Source organism: Stegastes partitus, unplaced genomic scaffold (assembly GCF_000690725.1).
Source record: "Stegastes partitus isolate 25-593 unplaced genomic scaffold, Stegastes_partitus-1.0.2 Scaffold474, whole genome shotgun sequence".
In the NCBI taxonomy this organism is placed as follows: Eukaryota; Metazoa; Chordata; class Actinopteri; family Pomacentridae; genus Stegastes; species Stegastes partitus.
In genome coordinates this window covers 487,943-509,659 of record NW_007578205.1, presented here as the reverse complement: position 1 = coordinate 509,659, position 21,717 = coordinate 487,943, and the positions used below count along the sequence as shown (strand labels likewise).

At 40.1% G+C, this 21,717-nt stretch overlaps 1 protein-coding gene and 2 non-coding genes across 3 annotated transcripts in view; 1 reads left to right on the top strand and 2 right to left on the bottom strand.

Annotated features, from left to right (window-relative positions):
* The window catches only part of m1ap (meiosis 1 associated protein), a 49,012-nt gene that overhangs the window by 14,314 nt on the left and 12,981 nt on the right, over positions 1–21,717 (top strand). The gene's annotated exons all lie outside the window — the stretch shown is intronic.
* trnaa-cgc (transfer RNA alanine (anticodon CGC)) lies at positions 5,459–5,530 on the bottom strand. Its single transcript has one exon. It is a non-coding gene; the product is annotated as a tRNA-Ala (tRNA).
* On the bottom strand, positions 6,774–6,845 carry trnaa-cgc (transfer RNA alanine (anticodon CGC)). The gene has a single exon. It is a non-coding gene; the product is annotated as a tRNA-Ala (tRNA).

Here is a 21,717-nt window from a genome sequence, read left to right as displayed (position 1 = left end):
TTTCCGCTAGCTGTGAGACATTTGCTTACAACTTAACATGGCATTGCTGCACCACTTCATCAGCTTAAGAAAAACCCTCTGATGTGCCCAGTATGACTTGGTCTACAGCATTTTTCATTCGTCTTCTGTAGTATTTGATGTATCATTGATGTAGTCTGGTCTGACATTGCTGTTAGAGCGTTTGTAGCTGTTTTTGCGTTTGTGTGTGTTCTTAAATATACGATAGGCAGGACGGACAGAATGGAGGAGGAAGATATCTGCCTAGAAAAGTAGCGGTTTCATACGAAGGGTGCAACTTAGCATAAGCTGACCCATAAATTATATGCGTGTCACCTATATTAGATTAAAGACACCTTCACCACTACATAGTGTTTTTCTATGCAGCATAAAAATTGTTTAGGAAAACATCAAATCATAGCTATTATTGAAGATGGTGGTAGTATTTTCTTTACCTTTAAACTGCATGTGAGCATGCACGTTATACCTTTTTACTTTATTCTGATTATTTAGTCCATATACACATAATTTTGTTCCTTTTCTTTGCCACATGGCTGTTCTTAGTGAATGTATATGTCCCCCGATATTTTTAAGTAGTAATTATTTTAGGAGATTTCACAGCCTGTGATGCAGAAAATACCAAGATGCTAGCTGAAAGTATGGAGCAGACAACACAATGAATGAGTTGACTCTACCATAAATTCTACGTGCCAGAAGACGCTCCTGCCAGCTCTAGCAGTTTAATGCTTTCCTCCCTCCAGACTAGAGAAATATGAACTGTTCTCCAGCTCTCCAAGTCCCTCCATCTGCTGCTGCTGTTGTGAATTCATTACAAAGAGGGTGCTGCACACAGACCAGCTAAATCAACAGTTTCCATTCAGGCTTTCACATTTGGTGCTATTTTCTAAACATGCATCAAACGTGAGTCTTGATTTGATCGAGACAGACTCGTGAGTTCTAAAAAAAAAAAAAAAAAAGAAGCGTCTGTTTTGGGAGTTCGGTGCGTTGTTTTTTCGCAAAGTCATCGTCGACACTGGAGGACACCTACTGTGACAGACAGCCGGCCTCGCACACGTGTACACAAATACCGTCTGGAGCTGCTACAGTGATAAATTACTACTGTCTGACTGTCTGCTGCGGACATCTGGCCTGGTGTCACCTGAGCTGCATATCTCTCTCTGTCTTTTGAGACTGTTTAAATCCAAACAGTATGACAGGATGGTGGCGAAACCTTTGGTCTTCTTCTTTTCTTTCCTCTGAAGCTCATCCTACAAAGTGTAATAGGAACAGTTTAGTTTGTTTTATTTCTCAGTTTTGGGTACATTTTTTTTTTGGGATGTCCGATGTTGGCTCTTTTGCCAATCTCCGACACGCCAATATTGTCCGACTCTCAATTTCCAATATCAACCGATACCGATATATGTTTGTTACTGCAGCCACAATTGTTTTACGCGCTTCACGGTGCAGTTTGATGTCGTCATCATTTGCGCGCTGGTAAATGCCGGCAAAATCCAGGCATTATTTATCGGTTTTCATTATAGGCAAAAACAAAAAACAATAATGATATTGACAGATGTCAATGTCGGCCAATGTCCCTATTTTGTTTTTTATCTATTTACTTTTAAATATCCTGTGATAGATTTAAGCTCATCATCTGATCAGAGTAGAAGGCGAGTAAAGCTTCTGAAATAGATGAAGCCTATCTATCCCACAGTAACAATCTGATAGCAGACTTCATAACAAGATCAAAAGCCACATTTGTAAGAGTGATTTCACCGAATTGTAAGATGTTGGCATTTCTTGAGAATGAAAACATACTAGATCCATATGATGGAGATGCTGGGCATCAAACCCAATACCTCATGCGCTTTACCACTGAGATACATCCCCAACAGAGGGGTGGATGATTGTTATTTACTTATTCTTTTTAACTGAGAATACTTTGTGTGTATTAGAGCTGGGCAGGAAGCCAAATTCTTCAAACTCAGCCGACCCATAAAGCGATATGGAGCGATCCTTGTTTAGCAAGGCTCTGCATGAGTGAATATAACAAAAAGGTACATCTGAGACAGGAGATGACGATATTATTGATTTTGCTGTGAAAAGAACAAACAATAAAAGAACTATTGAATGTTAAGTAAATGTTACTTGGAGTTCAGAGGAATGATTTTCTAATTACAGCTCAGTGCAACTACTTAGGAAATATCTACTCTAAAGATAGATTTGGTGTCTAACAAAAGAATACAAACAAAGAACTTCTGATATTGACTCCAGGTGATATCGCCCAGCCTTATTGTGTGGCTCCATTCTAAATGAAATGAAAGGATTTTGTGTTATTCACAGTATTCAGAAATGCAGCAAAGGAACTGTTGCATCTTTTTTTGGAAGATCAGCAAATGCAGAGAAAAGTTTCTAGAATGATTGGCACGCCATTTAGTGAGCCACATAACCCCAAGAAGCAGGTTGTACTGTTTAGAGCAATAGACCGTGTCACAGTGGAGTTACAGTTTTAAAGACGAAACTGCCTTTCATTGTAACTTTAAAGGGGAAGAGAGCTAAAAGGCTATATTAGCTGATAAATGTACCAATTATGTTTGGGGGTTCTTATTTTAGATTTATGTACTGATACACTATCTTTGAAAACACTAAAATCCTTATCAGTTTGGCCGCTGGAGTGGACGTTATCACACTTTCATAAATCATCATTTCCTCTATCAGGAGATAACAATTCCATTTGAGATAAGCTGCACTATGGGGCAAAATGACTCATGTCTCATTAACCTTTTGGTATTTTTCTTCACCTGTGGGGACCTATTCTGTATAATTCATCTAAGTTTGTTTACAGTGTGTTTGAGAAGTTTTCAGACACTTTGAAGATTTTATGTTTCAGATTCAACTTAAAATGGATTAAGTGAAAGATTCGCTCATCAATCTTCACACAATGACAAAGTAAAAACAGGTTGTTGGAGTGCTTTGTTAAGTTATTAAAAGAAACGCTCCAAAAGTTTTACAGAAATATTCAGATCCTTCCCTAAGTCAGCTGGGATAGGCTCCAGCCCCCTAGTGAGGATAAAGCTGTATATAGATAATGGATGGATATTCAGATCCTTTAATTAGTACTTAAATAAAGCACCATCAGGAGCACTGACAGTCTCAAGGCTTATTGGGAATGATCTTACAAGCTTGCCATGCCTCATATTAGGACCTTTCTCCCATGAGTGGGAGATGATCTATTGGGTTCAGGTTTGGACTCTGGCTCTGCCACACTAGAACTTTCAAGGAATCCAAGATCTCATTCCTACAAATTGTTGAGTTCTTGGCTAAATATCTAACCAATACCTGTCATCCTTGATTACTTGGTTTGGTTGGGGAAGCAAATCTGGGAAGACTGTTGGTGGTTCCAAACTTGTTTCACTGGACAATAATGAATTGGATCCATTTTAAGATGAGCCTGAAAACCTGTGCTATGAACTATATGTAGGTCATGTGTTGTGTTCTTCCTGAAATATGCACCATGTTTTCTTTCTTCTCAGTAATTTGTAGATAGCAGATCTTAGTTTGTAGTTAACTGATGCACCTGGTTCTCAACACTAATTATCCTATGCATGCAAAAAAGCTCATATGCATCATTACACGTATGCCTCTACATGTCTGTGTGCAGATGAAACTAAAACAATACCTAACAAAACTCACTGAGGGACTGTAGCAGTCTGAGTTCTGTGTGACAAGGAGTTTGCTTCCCTTTGCTGATATTCAGCTTTGCCGAACTGTAACAGCCTTATACTGGGTCTGTTATGTAATGTAGGTTTGTCATGAGACACACAATGAGTTCTTTACAGTATTTCAGAGTCTTTCTTGTGAAGCAGAAAGACACAGTTACTAAAAAGAACGTCGCCTTGCTGGAAACTGCAGATATCTGAGTCTATAAATGGTGTGAATGTGAGTGGATCGCAGCAGGAGTTTGCATATGAATGACTTCACTCAGAAATAGACATTTTCACTGACACACTTTTCTTTCAAAAACTCATATCGGTACCTCGCAAACGATTTGTACTTTTCTTCTAGGGCATTTTTTCAGATCTGATTTAACTTCATATCACAACATGGCTACCTGCAGCTTGATAAACCACACTGACTTTATGTCTTGCGTTTTATAACTCCTGTAATGCAATGTGACTCGTTTCCCCCACAGAAAATGTCACCATTTGGTATTTTATTAATGATAGTGGTAACTGTCGCAGGCAATGATTCAGACAAGTATATTTTCTGCTGATGGTAGCCTCTCGATCCTCAGTGCCTCTCAGGGAAAATTACCGTCACAAATAACTTAGTGGAGAAAGTTTATTTTGCCAACTCTGTTTGCATTTAAGGTGGCTCTGTGGTTAGCACTGTTGCCTCGCAGCTAGAAGGCTGCCGGTTCACGTCACGGTAAGGACACCTAGGATCTTTCTGCGTGGAGTTTACATATTCTCTGCAGGTTCTCCGGCTTCCTCCCACAAGTCCTAAAACACGCTGAGGTTAATTGGTGATTCTAAATTGTCCGTAGGTGTGACTATGAGTGTGACCTGTCCAGGGTGTCCCCTGCCTTCACCCTGAGTCAACTGGGATAGACTCCAGTTCCCCTGTGACCCGAGTAAGGATTAAGCGGTGTATAGATAATGGATGTTTGCATTTATCTTCAGCTGTTGAGAATGCAGTAATATTCTTTAAAAGACTTGCATCTCTTAATGTTAAAAAGCAACATGCAGCACATACTGGAGCTGCCCCCTGAAAGTCCATGCTTTGAAGTATCAGTAGAAGATTTGTGGTTAATTGATGAGAGAAACCTGAGATGGAGTGATACTCCAGTATCGATTAAGGGGTTGCCTTTAAGGAGAGGGGCATTGTGGGTGTGTGATGTCGGCCCTGCGTTGAGGGAGGTGATCATGTAAAAGAAGTAGCAGCACATAGCCAAAACCTATGAGGTGCATATCAACAGGGCTGACTGAGTTGCTGTTATGAACCATAAAGTGTTTAGAGAGGATATGTAAGAGCTCTTCAGACGTTGTTCACCGTGTTCCCTGCCCTAAAATTAAAAGAATCAAAGGCCTGGTTGGAATCAATATTACAATTATCATAGCGAATGGCCGAACACGATTCAGCTAAGTAAATTCTGAATTGGGGTCAGCCTCAGCATATGCTGATAATAAGATGGTGTCTGCTCCGGTCTGTGTGCAGTTCATCCCTCTGATGAATGGCTGCCATCATGCATGCCCAGTCACTGTTTTCGCTTGATTTGCAAGTGTCTTGGTTCAGAACACGCTCACCATTGTGGTGATTAGAACCGGTTTTTGACATTGGGGATTGAACCCAGGCCGTCATACAGGCACTCTGCCACTGCTACATCCCTTCCTGCCATGTTCAGTTCACATAACCTTTTATTTCTTTGACATATTAAAGAGCTAGTATAATTAATTAAACTTGGAGATGCTGGGGATTGATCCCAGGACCTCTTACATGCGAAGCAAGCGCTCTACCACTGAGCTACATCCCCCTCCTACTTAAAGTTTATCACTGAAGACGGCTGTTCCTCCAACGACCTCCAACTGACAAAACCATTTCATGAGCTGTTTTTTCAGTTTTCGGCGGACACTCCAACAGCAATACCCACTGTGAAGTTCTTCAGCTTTTCCTGCACACTCGTCTGTGTTCACTAGTGGACCTCCAAGTTGGCAGCAATGATAGACAGTGTGCTTTCCGAGAACAGAGACAAGTGTGGAGAAGTACTGACTAGTAACAGATAGCAGCACTGATAGAAACATTCCACCTCCTCCTCCACTATTGTAGAATTGGATCCCACAGCTGGAAAACACCACACACCAGGGGATGCTGCTAGCTGTCTGTTACCTGTAATTGCAATATTTTATTGTCTTGCAGCAATAACTTCCACCTCTGATGCCCCACTAACTCTAACAACAGTTAATGTACAACTTGGCAAGTTTCCCCCCCCACACACCAACAACAAGTTCTGTATCTGTTTAGTGAATGTGACTGTGCACACGTTTTATGTGCACGTGTGTTGGTTTTCTCTGTATTATTTAAATTGGTATGCAAATGACTGTGTTTGTGTATTTGTGTGTTTTTTTTCCCTCTGAGTCAGAATTTGCCTCGTAATAACTTGCAGTATTATGAAAATCCATGCGATGTTCACTTCTCAAGCCTGCCTGTAATTCCTTTTCAAATGACTGACAAAATCTGTTTGCCTGTCATCACATTTTTGACAAATACTCATTCAAACAGTTTTTTTTTTCCTCCACGTCTCTTCTCAGCTTTGTGAAGGCATTTATTTCATTTAAGTTCGCAAACGCGTCTCAAAGGGACAAAACAGCCATTTCATCCACATATATTCACCCCTAAATCCAGGTTTCCAGTGACAGCCTTTATTCTATTGAAACACCATGCACAGAGTGTTTTTTTATAGATTGTGGAGGTTGTGTATTATCCCGTCATTGATGTCTCCGCCATTCATCCACCCATCAGTCTCACATCAATAACCTTCTGTATCGCTTCTCTAGTTCAGCTTAGAGGTGAGCGCGTTACTTCTTCATACATATAAACACAGCCGGGCTCCTTGGAGAGTTGTCGCTTCCAAGAGGTTCATAAATACGCTGCAGTCAGCATGGGACTCTGTTCGACACAGGACCGCTAACAGGCTACATTTGAACCACACTTTAATACAAACTATTGTTTTTCTCTGGCAACAAATGCTTAAACATGCTTGAAATTATAGTTAAAGCTGGAGATGCTGGGGATTGAACCCAGGACCTCATACATGCGAAGCACGCGCTCTACCACTGAGCTACATCCCCCTGAGGTGTCAAGATATTATAGCTTCAAATTGTCTGGAATAAATCTGCTTTTACACTTTGCAAACTAAAGAGGAGTGAATGAAGTGTTGTTCCCAGAACTTTTGATAACATGCCCTGGTTTCCAATAATTGCACATTACGTGTGATATTTATGTTGTTTGACTTCTACTCTGTTTTTAAATGTTAGCAGGGCTGAAAATGTAAAATTAATAAATAAATGTTCGACTTGTAGCTGTACACATGCCCAACCTTGTTTGTACTTTACTTTTGAGAACAGTTTTAAAGCAACATTCAACTCAAATTAATATTTTTTTCAAAGTGTAGTGTCGTCATAATGTCAGCATGCATCACGCGTTCTCAAAGTTTTTCGAGACTCGTTTGAGGCTAGAATTTTACCAGAGGAACCTCTTCTTAACTGTCATACCACACACGATAAGTATAACATTTAGTAACATTTGTATTGCACAATTTTATCTTTTCCTCCTCGCAACGACAAACAGTTATTTCTCATTTCTCGGATTTGTCGTTGACAGGCGGACTCTAATGTCATTTTCGACATGCAAACATACTGCAACAGAAAAAGCAATGTTTACTGCCCACACAGTGTCTCTGTGCTCGGCAGTGATGCAACAGACGGACTCTCCTCAGTAAATCCAGCTAATGTTATCATTTCCAGACTGTTTGAACAGAACGCTCTCTGTCTGTCCTCTCCGTCTAGCGTTAGCATTAGCCACCGAAAAGCAGCAACTCATTCAGAGTATGATTCTGTCATTAGCTCACTGATACTGTTTACTGTCTGGGCCAATGTAGATAACAGTCATATTTGTTTACCAAATATTCAGAGGGGGATTTAGATGGAGGGCTGCAAGGTAGGAGCTTCACGTCCCGGGATCTTTCTGTGTGGAGTTTGCTTGTTCTCCCCGTGCAGTGTGGGTTCTCTCTGGGTTCTCCAACTTCCTCCCACACAGTCCAAAAACATGCTGAGGTTAATTGGTGATTCTAAATTGTCCGTAGGTGTGGATGTGAGTGTGATTGATTGTCTGTTTGTAAGTGTAGCCCTGCGATAGACTGGCGACCTACCTCCCCTGCCTTCACCCTGAGTCAGCTGGGATAGACTCCAGCCCCTCCGCAACCCTAGTGAGGATTAGGGGTGTATAGATAATGGATGGATGGATGGATTTAGATGGAGTGTCAATCATTTAATCTGATTGAAACATGTAAGATATATTGCTCTGAAAGTAACGTCCACGTCACATCAGCATCTCCTGTGTTACCTTTTTTTAAATGTTGGGGAACTTCCATGTATGTGTTTTGTCTTTGATGATTTGTTACTGTTTCTTGTCTAAATGTCATTGCAATTTGTAGATGACTTTAGTTCATCAATCCTTTTCTTTCAAGAATCGGTCATGTCAGATGACATTACTGACAGACACAGAACATTAGAGAGTGTTAGGAGTTTGTTATTAATGTTTGAACAAATCAAACAGCTACATCTACTTCTGAAAGAGACATTTTGGACAAAAGAAACTGTTCTATTCATCACATATTGATTAGAAATTAATAAAGGGGTCTTATTCATTAAGTTTATTCTCAGGTCATCTAAAAGCAATTGCTGCATAATTGCTGTCCACGATATAAATTAGTGTTTCAGTTCTAGCAAACTTGCCAGAATAACCCTAATTATTACAGTTTTATAAGATCACACAGGCGGGAATTGTTTCACTTCAAAGACAGAAAAATCTGCTGTGCACTTTTGCTTAGTGAACAAATTCTGATTATTTTTTCCTCGTCTGCACTCTATGTCTGCAGGTACAATGATACAAAAGATTTAATTAAGGTATTACATGGCTGGGAATTGTTTCACCTTGACAATTTGCCACAGAATTATCAGTAATTTTACGTGTGGGAGTGTGACTGATCATGAGGAAAATAATAAACGTATGTTCGAGATGTTGGAAATGACTGTAATTCCATGATTAAAGGTTCCCTTTGCAACATTCACACCAGCCTCTTGGGCTCATCATCCACACCTCCCACCTGCCTTTACGTTTATTTACACTTACACTGTACAGTATAGTGTAAAATGTCTGTTTCCATGGTCTGTTGGACAGGAGCGGACTTGTGTGTACAAACAGAAACAAGAAACGGAGTGAAGCATTGAGCTGAAATGAAATGACATCCATCCATCCATCATCTATACACCGCTTAATCCTCACTAGGGTCATGGGGGGCTGGAGTCTATCCCAGCTGACTCAGGGTGAAGGCAGGGGACACCCTGGACAGGTCACCAGTCTATCACAGGGCTACATACGTATACATGCAGAAGATAAATAAACTTTGGGAGGTTAATTCTGCAGGGAGGACCAGCAGTTTCAACAGGAGTGGCTCACATGCACATAGTTGTTTGCTAGTGTATTATTGCTATATTAATGTGACTTGCAATGCGTGCATGTTTTGTGTGTGCATGTTAAATTCCTGCAAGTTATACAAAGATATCAGGTAAAAAATAGTCCATTTGTGTGCTTTACCTAAGTCCTCAGAGCTAAAGGTAGAAGCAGGCTCATAGCTTGAACAAACAGCGCTTTCAAACTGACACCCCATCAGCGATTCTGGGATTCGTCTCTCAATAGAAAAGGATTACAGCCCATTATATCTCCCTTAATCCTCTCTCTTTCCTTTCCGTCTCTCACTCTCTTCCTTTTCTTCTCTTTCTCGCTCTTTTCAAACCGCGGCGCTCGCTCAGTGTTTTGCCCTCCAGATTTCTGTTTTCTTTCGCTGTCTGTCCGTCCAGTTTGTGGAAGAGATAAGCAGCTTTTACGAGGGACAGATGACAGTTGTTGTGGGCTGTCGACGCAGTTTTTGCAAGTTGTGTTCTTGCCGTTTTATTTTTGTGTTTGGTCGTGAATCATTGTGGTCTTGTATGTGTCCTCGGTGCCTGAGTACAAATGTGTCTTTATATATTATATATATATGTGTGTGTGTCTGTGTGTGTGTGTGTGGTCCTTCAAAACGTAATTTTCCCTTATAATTTTCACTTTTCTTTTAATCATACCCCGCTTCACAGGATCTGCCTTGCTCCATCAAAGCGTAACAGAAAGATGACAGGACTTTTTTCCTCTTTCCTTCTCTTCTCTCTCCAGCTACCTAATTACTTTCTCCTCCTCCGCCGCCTCCCTTTTCCTCTTTCTCTGCAATATATCTCTTTTTAGGAGGAGAAAGAAACAAAAAAAAGAAAAAGAATCCCTGCTACGTTTTGTCTCTCTCTCCTCCTTCATACTTTGCGGACCCTCTGTGAAGTATCCCATTTCCTCTTTGCTTTCATCTCCTTCTCGCTTTATCTCTCTTGTCTTACCATAGATTTATGATGTATTAACCTAGATTAATTGTACTCGTCTGCCCTGACCGGTTGTGATTTTCGAAAAGTTGGTTTGATTAGATGAAAACTAAACTTCATGTAGCGACTGTGAAAGGTAGGCTGCAAGGGAGTTTTTATCAGTTTAAAAAATCTTTAAAACATCTTTGTGGTATGTTCAGCAGCCTGAAACTATCATTCAGTAAACACAACATGTATGCCTGTTCTCAGTCTATACATTCTACATCAGGTCACAACTACACACATGTTGCCAAGATTGTGGGTGTCCTGTATTGTGTAATCATATTAACTGTTACGTTGCCTGGAGTATGCACTGTATGTCTCTTTTTTTTATCTTTGTGACGGCCACCTTGAATAAGCAATGCTCTTTTTGTTTAGCAGTGTTTTCCTTCTCCTTATTTGCCTCCCTCAGAACACTTAAGCCATTTCCGCACCCCACACAGTTGCACTTGGATCAGCACACAGCCCACAAATCCACTTTGAGTCGCAACAATAATGACTGTGAAAATTTCGGTCCCTCAGAGGAGGATTATAATCCGCTGGCCCCAAGCCAAGAATTATAAAAGGGTAAGCCAAGTCTGCATCCCGAGGGCTCACAATGAGTTACATTTCTTGTATTACATTACAATAATAATGTGAAACTTCATCGACCCTCCGGAGGCAACTGCTCTTCTCAGTCCTCTCCACAAGGAGTTAAGACGAACAGAGCAGAAACCCTTGAGCTTTCTTTAACAATGCCTTGGCACTCTGAATGCGGCTGTATTAACTGCGGTCATCTGGACAGCGAGCGATAACGTCCCTCCATCGCGAGCCAATTTCAGGGAGCTACGAGTAGACCTGTCACATTTATTACATAATCACCTGATGGCAATTATGTGAGCTGACTGTGCTCATTTTGCATAATTATTGGAATCATTTCCATTCATCTGTGTAAAGCAGCTGGATAGAATGAACAGAAATGTCATGTTTCAATCACTATTTCCATGTCATTTTCCCTCTCCCTCTGCGATGGTTTAATGGCACCAACTGTCTATCTCGTGGTGATTAACTTGCAATATTTAACTGCATTTTGTTGAGCGTCTGTCGACATGTGTTTAGTTGCAAAGCCAAACAGTATAGCATCACTTTGGGACGTTTTATTTTGAATGAAAAAGGTGAGCCCAATAACGTAAAGGATGCTGTCGGTCGGATTTGCTGCAAAACAGAGACGGTCAGATATAATAATACCAGTAATCGAAGTGTAGTAAAGACATGAAATAAACAGGAAAAGATAAATACAATTATTAATCACAAATGTTTGTATGGCAATTAATTATCAACTAAAATATCATGTAGGTATGAGTAGATTTTACCTTCAGGCAGAGCCAAGCTAGCTGTTTCCCTCCATCTTTATGCTAAGCTAAGGTGCTATTTATTGATACCAGCCATGTGGCCACCAAAAAACAGGAAGTTTTTCATCTAGTTTTCTCATCTGCAGTTGCTTCAGAAAGTTTTCTACTTTTTTGCACACTTACGCTCATTTTAAAAGGACAGAAGTTGCATTTTTTGTAGTTTTTTGCAAGTTTATTCAAGATCAAAAACTGAAATATCTCATTCACAAAAGCACTGACACCCTTTGACTTGCTGTGACCCCAAATTGCAGTCATGCACATCTTCTTTACTTTAATAATCCGTAAGATTGGTGGGAGTACTCCACAGAAAGGCCGCAAGACCCTCATCAATATAGCAGCTAATTGCAGCCACTCTAAGAAAGAGACTCCTGACAGCCTGCTTAGACTTTGAGCCAAACAGCATTTAAAGAACTCTGCTTATTTTAGCAATTGGTATTACTTTACTGTTTGATGAAAAGTCGTGCTAGTTTAGTCAAATTTTAGTCCTTTGAGTTTTCATTGTTGAAGTTTTGCCAGAGAACTGCAGATTAAAATCAGCTCGAGGGCAACTCTGGTACAATGCATTAGAAAGTAATATTTTAGTTTAATATTGTACATGGTCCCTCAATGTCAAATAAAATTCATTTAAAAAGAAACGAACAAGACTCAAAGCTTTAACTGCTGCCAAAATCACTTCTCTCCGAGGGGTTTGAATGCTTCTGTAAATGCGAGCTTTCACTTTCAGACTTTGAATACATTTGCAAAAATGTCTAAGAACTTTTACTTTGTCATTAAGGGTAATTGAGGCTAGATTAATAGGCAGAAGTATCTATTTTATCCATTTAAAATGAAATTGCGTGCACAAAGGGATCTGAATACTTTCTGTAGTGAATGCATCTTCGCTGGAAAGCAAGTAAGCATATTCCTTAAAAATGTCGAGCTGTTAATTTTAAGGTTGAGTTCACAATTCTTTAAATCTGTCTTAAAATAAAAATCAGGTGTCCAAATAAATGTTAAATGTAGCCATTCCTTTTTTTATTCATAGTTTAAAGCTTCCACAGTCCTACTACTGTCCACAAGTATAGCCCAAGGTTAGTGTCATAGCTACAAACTCACGACTTTGTGGCTGTTTTGAATGCAAAATATGACACCCACTTGATTGGTCTAGATGTGAGTCTTTATTTTATTGCATGTTTTACTAAGCTATTTGCAATGTTGCTTTAAATTGAGCTACAGAATGCTGTTAGTCAGATGTCAGAGTTTGGCATTTCCACAGGGCCTGATGCTTTACGGATGTTTCGACTGTCTGTTTAACCAGTACACCGCTATGACCAAGGCTTTTTTGAGAGAAGCCGGTGATAACTTACAGAGGACGGATTGCTCAGGTGCTGCTCTTCACTGTCGTCCAACCAAACCGCCCCAGTGTAGCTGTAGTTTGAAAACCTTCTTCCACTATGCCGAGGCTTGGCAAGGTCCAGTGGACTGCCAGGCTTGCAGTAAACCGGTGGAAACCCTGGTTGTTGTTTTCCGTTCATCCAGGATTCCTTGTCCAGTTGCAGCATACATCCCCAGACTGTAAGAAGGTGGTTCATGATTTCACATAATCACACTGGGCAGCATCTCATATCAAATAGTGGCACCCTTCACCTGAGTAATGCACTCGACCCCTAATGCTGCATGTCTGAGGCAGCATTACAAGTTACACATGCAATTAAATCACCAATTAATCAGCAATAAGTTGTGTTTGCAACCAGTGCAGCCATCACTTTTAGTTGACTTCAGTTATTTGTTGCACCTTTACTATCCCACCACATCTCAGCAAGGAAACACTGTCTGGATTTCATCAATCCCAGTGTTGAAAATTCCTTAAAAAATGGAAAAATGAATGGTATTTCTGATATGTTGAGTGCAGGCGAACTTCAGTGTGAACTCAACTCCTGTGGGTTGTTATAAACACCATTCCTACATTTTTCTCTAATTGGTTCTGTGTAAAAACAACTTTCCACCAGACTTTTCCTCCTCAGCTACCATTACAACTGCACACCTGCACTCATTCAACTCAGGGTTGTTTTCTGCCTCGTTTTCTCTCTGTCTCTCCCGTTCAGTTAACTTTCCATCCCAGTCAGCTAGTTCGCTTTAGTGTGTGGTGCTCAGAAGGAAACCCCACCCAGACCTCCTGATATACACACTGAACGCAGCTGCTGCCAAACACACGCTTAGATCAAATGGATGTGACGACAGAAAGAAAAGTTTAATTTTAAATCCTCATTGTTGGAATTATTTGCTGCGTGAAAATCAGGATGCATGTTTTTCACTTTGCCACACACGGCACCAAGGTCAGGCTGTTCACACCTCTGCATTAGCGGAGCAGCAGGTGGTCCTCCAGGCTGCCATCACTGCTCACACCAGGATATGGAGCCTATTAGTCCCACACTGGGGCTGGCTGGTGACTCTACACTCTAAAACAGTTTTCTTCACCTAACCCCTCCCAGCACCTGTTTGTGTGTTCGTCAGGCGAAATCCGTGTAAATTTCTCTTCATCCTCGTTCATCAAAAGAAAACTTCCAGCGCTGCCAGACAGACATGATAAAAACAACTAAGGGTGCAGTGTCAGACGTATTCCCCGCAGTTGCAGTGTGCAGATACATATTTTGGCAGCCAAAAAAGCAGTTTTACTTACCTCTTCTCTGGCTCTGGCTCTCTTATTACTGTGAACAATACATGGCTGATCGAGGGAATGCCAAGAGAGTAAGCAGAGATAGGAGTAAAACTAGGAATGATTCACAGCTATTAAACACCCAGAGAGTGTTGTTACACCCTCTCCTCCGCCTGCCTACCTCCGTCTGCCTCCGTCAATTACATCCCTCCACTGCCTTCAGCACAATGAGGGTTGGAATCACTATATTAGAAAGTATTGTTGAGAGTGTTGTGGTGGAAAATTGAAGGTAAAGTCAAGACTTTTTTTTTTTTCTTTCATCCACCGTGTTGAAGTGCTCTGGGGTTGGCAGAATGAAGAACTTCCCCGTCCATGTAAACACTCAGCTGCGACAGTTACCCGAGCGCTTTTACTGCAAAAAGACACAACCCGCCAGGATTGTTTTATCTCCGCAACACAGTAATTAAACTTTCTAATTTATGTTTTACTTGCCTCCGGTTTGTCTTCAACGTGAGCCCGAGCTTGTGAATGGTATCGTAAAAACATCAGTTAATCTGCCTTCCAGGTATCACTTTGTACGTTTCCTTTTTCCATTTCATCACTTCTGTAATGACACACTCCTTCTTCCTGCTCCCATTTCTCACCAATTTACCGTCTCTTACTTCCTATACCACCTATTTTAGCTCATTTCAATCTGTTTCTCGACCACCTGTTGCTAAGAGGACAAAATTGCTGTTTCTCTCATGTCTGAGCATAAACATATAGATTCTATCGCTCTCATTTTGGCTTCCAAGCCACTTCCTACCTCTTCACTTCTCTTTTGAGAGGTTTGTTATTTGCTCTGCGATCTCTCATCTCCTCTCCACTCCCTCTATTACAGATCTGCCACCCATCATCTCCCCTCCCTGCCTCCTTCCATATAAATTGTCCTTTTTCGGTTTGAGGGTTGGAGTGTGTGGGAGTCACAATGAGAGCGATTTATTTGTTCATTTCCTGTAACATTTAGGTGCTGTAATTGTTTTGTTCAACACACTTTTGATGAGCTGCTGTCATAGTTTTCTCCTAAAAACACTGTTCTTCCAAGAAAATCAGGTGGCTGCTACATTTCATCATCTTTTCTAGTTCCCTTCCCTTCTCGGGAACCCTCTTCCCTCTTATGTGCCTCTATGAATCTGCAGAGCACTTCTCATGCTCTGTCCTCTTGTCTTTTTCAAGTGCTTCAAAGAAGTCATCCTCTCTGGGTCTCTGTGTCCTTCTCTTCCATCTAAAAATCGTCTGTTTTCGGATTCTGCTTGAAACCGGGGAGTTGATCTTTTGCCATTGCTTTGCTTCTTTCCATCTGTTGGCCATGCTCCCGGTAGCATATCTGCTTTGAAAGACATGGTAGAGTTTTCTATATGAATCCTATAATATCTCATATTCTCAGGGGTATTTAGCCTGTTTGATATTCAAATAGTGTCCAATAGGGTTGGGTTTCATTTTGTATCTTACTCCAAGATATGTTCAACTCAAAGCTCTTATCAAGCCTTGTGGTTCTTCTACTACAAATGACGAAGACATGCAAATAATAATGATTCTCATTTAAAGCCGGCACTAGCTGTTGCATTTGTTGGTTAAAATGCCCAACACTTGTAAACTCCAAGCAGCTTTTGGGCATTTTTTACACCTGCCACTTTTTTTCCTCACTGTGGACTCATTTTTCACCACAACATAAAGTCCTGCTCCTCTGTGGAAACAGCAGAGAACTCAAAAATGCTGTTTGTGGAATATGACAAAGTAGGAATGCCATAGATTTAAAAAAAAGAAAGAAAGAAAGAAAGAAAAGAAAAGAAAAAACTAACCTTGAATTTCTTTGATTATTTACTTTACAAAACAAAAACGGGAATCAACATGCATAGAATTTGTGCCCACAGGTATTACCAATATAAGAAAAGAATGTGGACTCTACGTACTACAACGGAGTATTAGGGCCACATTAAGAAAAACATTTTTCCACAGATTTCAAGAATAAAGTCGTAGTATTACGAGAAAAAACAACACAAGAAAATTTTAATTTTACAAGAATAAAGTTGTAATTTTACAAGAATAAAGTCATACTTTTATGAGAATAAAGTCATACCATTAAAGAATCTGCAAGAAAATGAATCTGTTTCCAAGGTTCTCTCTTCATTTTCAAAGTCCTGATATTAATGATAATGTGGTGCTGATGCCCCAAAAGATGAAGTATTTCCTGGTTTGTGAAACCGAAGTACAGCGTCACAAAATGCTCCACGGCCCTCATTTTAACAACTTTCCTCTCATAAAACAACTGGTTTAAATGTTACGACTTTATTCTTGTATTATTACGACTTTATTCTTGAAGTCTGTGGAAAAACATTTTCTTAATGTGGCCCGAATACTCCGTCGTAACATGTATTGCTACTTGTATTTTTTATTTAATTCCGTATTTGTCACCAGTCTGCGCTGCGTAAACACAGCCCACAGTTCAACCAGTTCATTTGAAAAGTGCCTGAATTTTTGTCTGTTGGTTGGTTGCAGCTAGTGGCTTTGCACTTGGGCCGAGGAGCTTGGAATTGTTTTTCTTTTACAGAATTTTGTTGGTGCAAATGGTTCATGTTTGGCAAGTTTTTTAATTGAGAGTTAAAATAATCCTGACTTTAAGCTTTGATTGAGTTACCTTTCTGACTGAACCACACACAACTCAGGATTAGTTCAAGGATTGCCCAACAATTCAAACCCCAAAGATTCTTTCTGTTTACAGTTTCTGGCCTTGATAAAGTATGTATTTCGATAATTTTTAAAAACTAACTTTCAAACCCGCCAGCAGAGTTTGGGGTTCATGTTAATTCCTCCCCAGCAACTCTGAAACCTTTGTCTGTTGGTTCGTGTGCTCCCTCCAAGCTGCTGACTCTATTCTGCCAAATGTTGTTAGTGAAAAGATACATCACTGTGTAACATGACTCTACAACCACAAGTGAGGTTTTTTCTTTAGTTTACCAGAGTGCTGACTGTTTTCTCGAGGGATGATCAGCTGACTGTGGCGCATTGAATACAGGAGATTCTCTCAGTCAAACTTTATTTGCTTGAACACTAAACAATCCAAATGCAAGTCACAACTATGTTCAAGCGTTGCTTGAAAGCCTCAAAGTGTAAACTATAATGAACAATTTTAAGATAACAATGCAGCAACAACAGCAGCAATGCTTTCTTTCTTTGTACTAACGATGGATTCTCACATTCTGTGTCTTCCACAAGGACACATACTTGTTGGATCACTATGTGCTGCACAATGTTTGAACAATAAGACGCCAGCAAATGAAATGTTTTCAAGCTATTAGCCTTTTTCCATTTTAAAAAAAAAAAGAAAGGATGTTAAGGGGTTAATTAATCAATATCACATAATCATCAGTAGCTAAATATCTTGTACTGCTCATGTCATTTTCAGGTTGTAGCCACAGGTTGTGAAAAAAGTAGTCTAACTTAACCTCTTAAGACCTGAGCTCTTGTTTAATATGCATTTTTTATTTCTAAAAAATAAAAATAGAAATAAAGAATTTTTAAAAAATATATATATATATTTAAAAAAAACATTAAAATATTTTAATAAAAAATAAATTATAAATAAATTAATTAAAAATAATAAAATAATAATAATAAAATCTAAAAAATAAAAAACAATTTAAAAAATAATTACTGTGGTAATATAACCAAAAATGTCATGTCCACACATGTGGGTGCCAGGTCTTAAAAGGTTAATTAACAGTACTGTCTATTTATTTCGTAGCTACCTTTTTTTTTTTAAAAAAAGAAAAGAAAAGAGAAAACTGTAGTATTTCTGGCATCTCACCCAACATGTGTTTAGAAATCTAAAGAGATGTGGTTAAGAATTTATTTGTGCCTGATGAAAACTTAACATAAAGAGATTTGATGAGGGATGTGCTGAGGGCAAACCTCATCTCTCCTGCCCAGAATCAGTAGAAGCCAGGAAGACTTTTTCAGGGCCCAAATTGAAATATAAAAAAATATATATGAGCACCATTAGTGTTGAACCATTTTTTCGCGTTATAGCTCCTTGCACTTTGCACATGTACAGAAAAAGAAGAACCCCAAAAAGCAGAAACATACCTAATGAGCCATCAAATATGAATCATCCCATTATTCAACCTTCACTGAATAATTTCTTGTTCTAGCTCTCCCTTTATTCTCTCTTTTTGTTCTTCCTCCTCTAAGATGACATGCGGATAACAGGCCGGTTCTTTCCCCGTCGTCCTCTCGTCCTTTTCAAGTGTCAGTCTGTTTTAATTGTCCCCATGACCGCATGGCTTTTACAGAAGCGACTGGAAGGCAATTAGGTCACACAGCCGCTGGTTTGTTGAGGACTCGTGTTTCAGACCAGATGATCAATGTTCTATTTGTCACGGCCTCAAACTACATCAATGAACTATTCATCATTGCGGTTCGAGCAGACAGGCTGACAGACGAGGACGTACAGCGAGCCGTCAGAGTCGCTCTGGAAGCGAAATGTGGATGTCAGAGGGGAAATTCCACAGACAGACATTCATCAACGCTTCCTTCATGTTTATGTACACTTTGTGAAGTTTGTGTCAGACTGATAGCGGCGGTGCTTCGTCTCCATAATGATTTGATGCATGGATGCAAAGCAGAAATGTCTGTCACATAAACAGTTATCTGGTGAATGAAGAGCGAATTTCTAACATTGCTAGGATATTACTGGTTTATCTAATCAGCAGTTTGGAACCCAGAAGCAGCACACGAAGCTCGGGAGCTTTTTGTTAGTTTAGGAGGAGATGGATGATGATGGATGGACTAGCTGAGAGGGGTGGAGCAGGCGACGGTGGATGCTGACAGAAAGTGGAGTGGCTGGCAGAGAGGGAAGCTGAGCTGGTAGGCCGGCCAGAGAAGGAGATCACAGTTCGTCAGCAGCCAAATAGCACATTAGTCAGTCAGCCAGTGAGCGCACATCGGTTACTGGACGCTGCTGGGATTCATTAGGTGGTGATAAGCAGCTGCCAACAGCTCAGGAGGCTGAGGTGGTGTCACACCCACGACATACACAAACACAAAGAGATACACAGCAGACAAAAAAGCACCTGGAGTATTGGCATAAAACACTACAACTGGAGAGCAACAAGTGGCTTATATTTGGTATTAAAGGCAAATTTATGTTTAGCAATATAATGAAGCTAAAAGCTACAGTGCTAGCCAATAAAATTAATGACCACATACAAAAATATGTTTTAACGTATAATAAACCTGAAAATGATCCAATAAAAGTAGGTAATTTGTTTTGTACCTGAGTTCTGGAGCCTGTAAAACGAAGCAGGTTCAACATAACCAGGATTTGTTTTCATTATCTGTCTTCGCTAAACCTAACAACTGGTTACGAACTTGGTTAGTCAGTCCACTTTTTCTTAACTTAGTTATGAATGCTTTTACATAAAACAGGCAGTAGAGAGGCATGTTTTGCAAAAAAAAAAAAACAACTATAATTTAATTTTTAGTGTAATTATACAAACTATAAGCAAAACTGCTGCTGCAGCCAAAACCACAAAGCAAAGCTGGCAAGAAAAAAAACTTCCAACTGAGTGAATGTGTGCGTTAATGGGCTTATTAATATCACTGCCCCTTAATTAAGACACGAGTAGATGTGAGTGTAATTGCTTTTGTAATTAAATTAATGTGTTGCAGATGTATTCTCATGGTGCGTAAGTCAATTTTAGACTTATTCTTTCAGCTGCAACCTTGGCAATGTTAAATAGTCTTGGAGCAAGTACAGAACAAATATAAAAGCACAATTTAAACTTGAAGTAGGCTTTCTGCAAATCTTAGAAATTCAACACATGCAGGGCTTTAGTGTTTTAATCAAGCTCTGTCTGAGGATTATATCACTTGACAAAGGTATGTAGAACAATAAAATGACTTTGAAATGGCTTAGAGTTGACAGAATTAAAGGAAGATTATCTATATCTCTTATATATATGCTTGTAAGTGTGCAGCATAAGTTACTTCAATGATGTGTCCCAGTGCGAGTAGTTTTGGATCGAGGGAATCTCACAAGCTACTCTAAATTCTTCGAGGACTTCAAAGTAGCTCTCCATTACCGTGATGTTTCTGGAATTAGAAAACGATGGCCAGAAGCTTTCATGAGGATTCCCATCGTGTCCATTATCTGTATCTGGTGTCCATTATCTGTATCTGGAGGAGCCGATCCTTATCTAAACGAAGGACCGAAAACAGGGTTGTAGAGAAGAGGTCAGCTTCCTCTTCTAGTAGAGCATTAGTGTCATTAATTTTCCCGAACAGGCTAATGTTACACTGGTCGATGGTCATGAGGATGATGTGCTCTACCTAATGCACAGAGGAAGAGGAAGCTTTACTGGGCGTGGGCCAGAGAGAGAAGAAGAGCCGGGCGATAAGAGCAAGAGGCCGGGAGCGAGAGAGTCACTTAGAGAAAGGAAGGAATGCGGTTATCTCAAAAATATACACCCTTCAGGTTATGGATGGAAACCAACATAAACCGATGTCTTTGGGGTTCTAAGAGCTGTAGGTGGCCAGAGTCAGTTATCCAGATTTCTCCTTGTAGGGCTGTCACTTCTTCTCAAAATCAAACTTGAACAAGTATTTTCCTTTCCCCCGCAAGTTGTGAAAAAAAGCCAAACGTGACAGCCCTGCGCCTTCGGCATGAGCTGTGAAAAATAACCCAAGCTTCTCTGAGAATGCTCGTCAGTCACTCAGTTAACAAAAAAACTGACTCCAGGGAAATTACAGCAAAACCCGAGTCATTACATTTTCATCTAATCAAACTGTGTTTTAAGGTTTTGTTTTGTGTGTGAATTGTAGACTTGTTTGCCCTTTTCAAATTGTATTCCAACAAGCAACAGTGATGGGAGATTTAGCAGCTTGACAGCACCACTAAGGTGACAACGAAAGCAAACCGCACATTTTCTTCACATCACTCAACATCTGGAATCACATATGAGTCATGTGGAGGGGATGAGGTCCCAGATAATTGGACAGGTGGAGACAGAGGGATGTAAAAGCAAGCAGGCGAGGCATTATGGGCCATCCTGTACGGTGCGTGTTTATAGGGAGGTGATGAATCAGCAGCAGATACATCAGCTAATGGGCATCTAAACAAACAAACAGGAACTCAGCTCTTGCAGTTCAAATTCTAACTCACTTAACCGTTGCAGTGATGAGGCTGAAAAGCAGCTGGGTGGTCTAGTCGTTAAAAAGATGGAAGTGAGTCAGTGGGTGCAGGTTCCCCACAACGGCTAAAGCCACCATGGCATGCTGCTTACTTAGTGCTCTTTGTTTGGAGCCGTTTGAGGGAACAAGCTGACAGTTTACACAGCAGAATTAACATTATATGTAGCTTCTTTGTAATATTCACTGACCTTGTAGGTCTGTTTGGGACTTAAACAACTCTAAAGGATGATATAAATGCTTTACC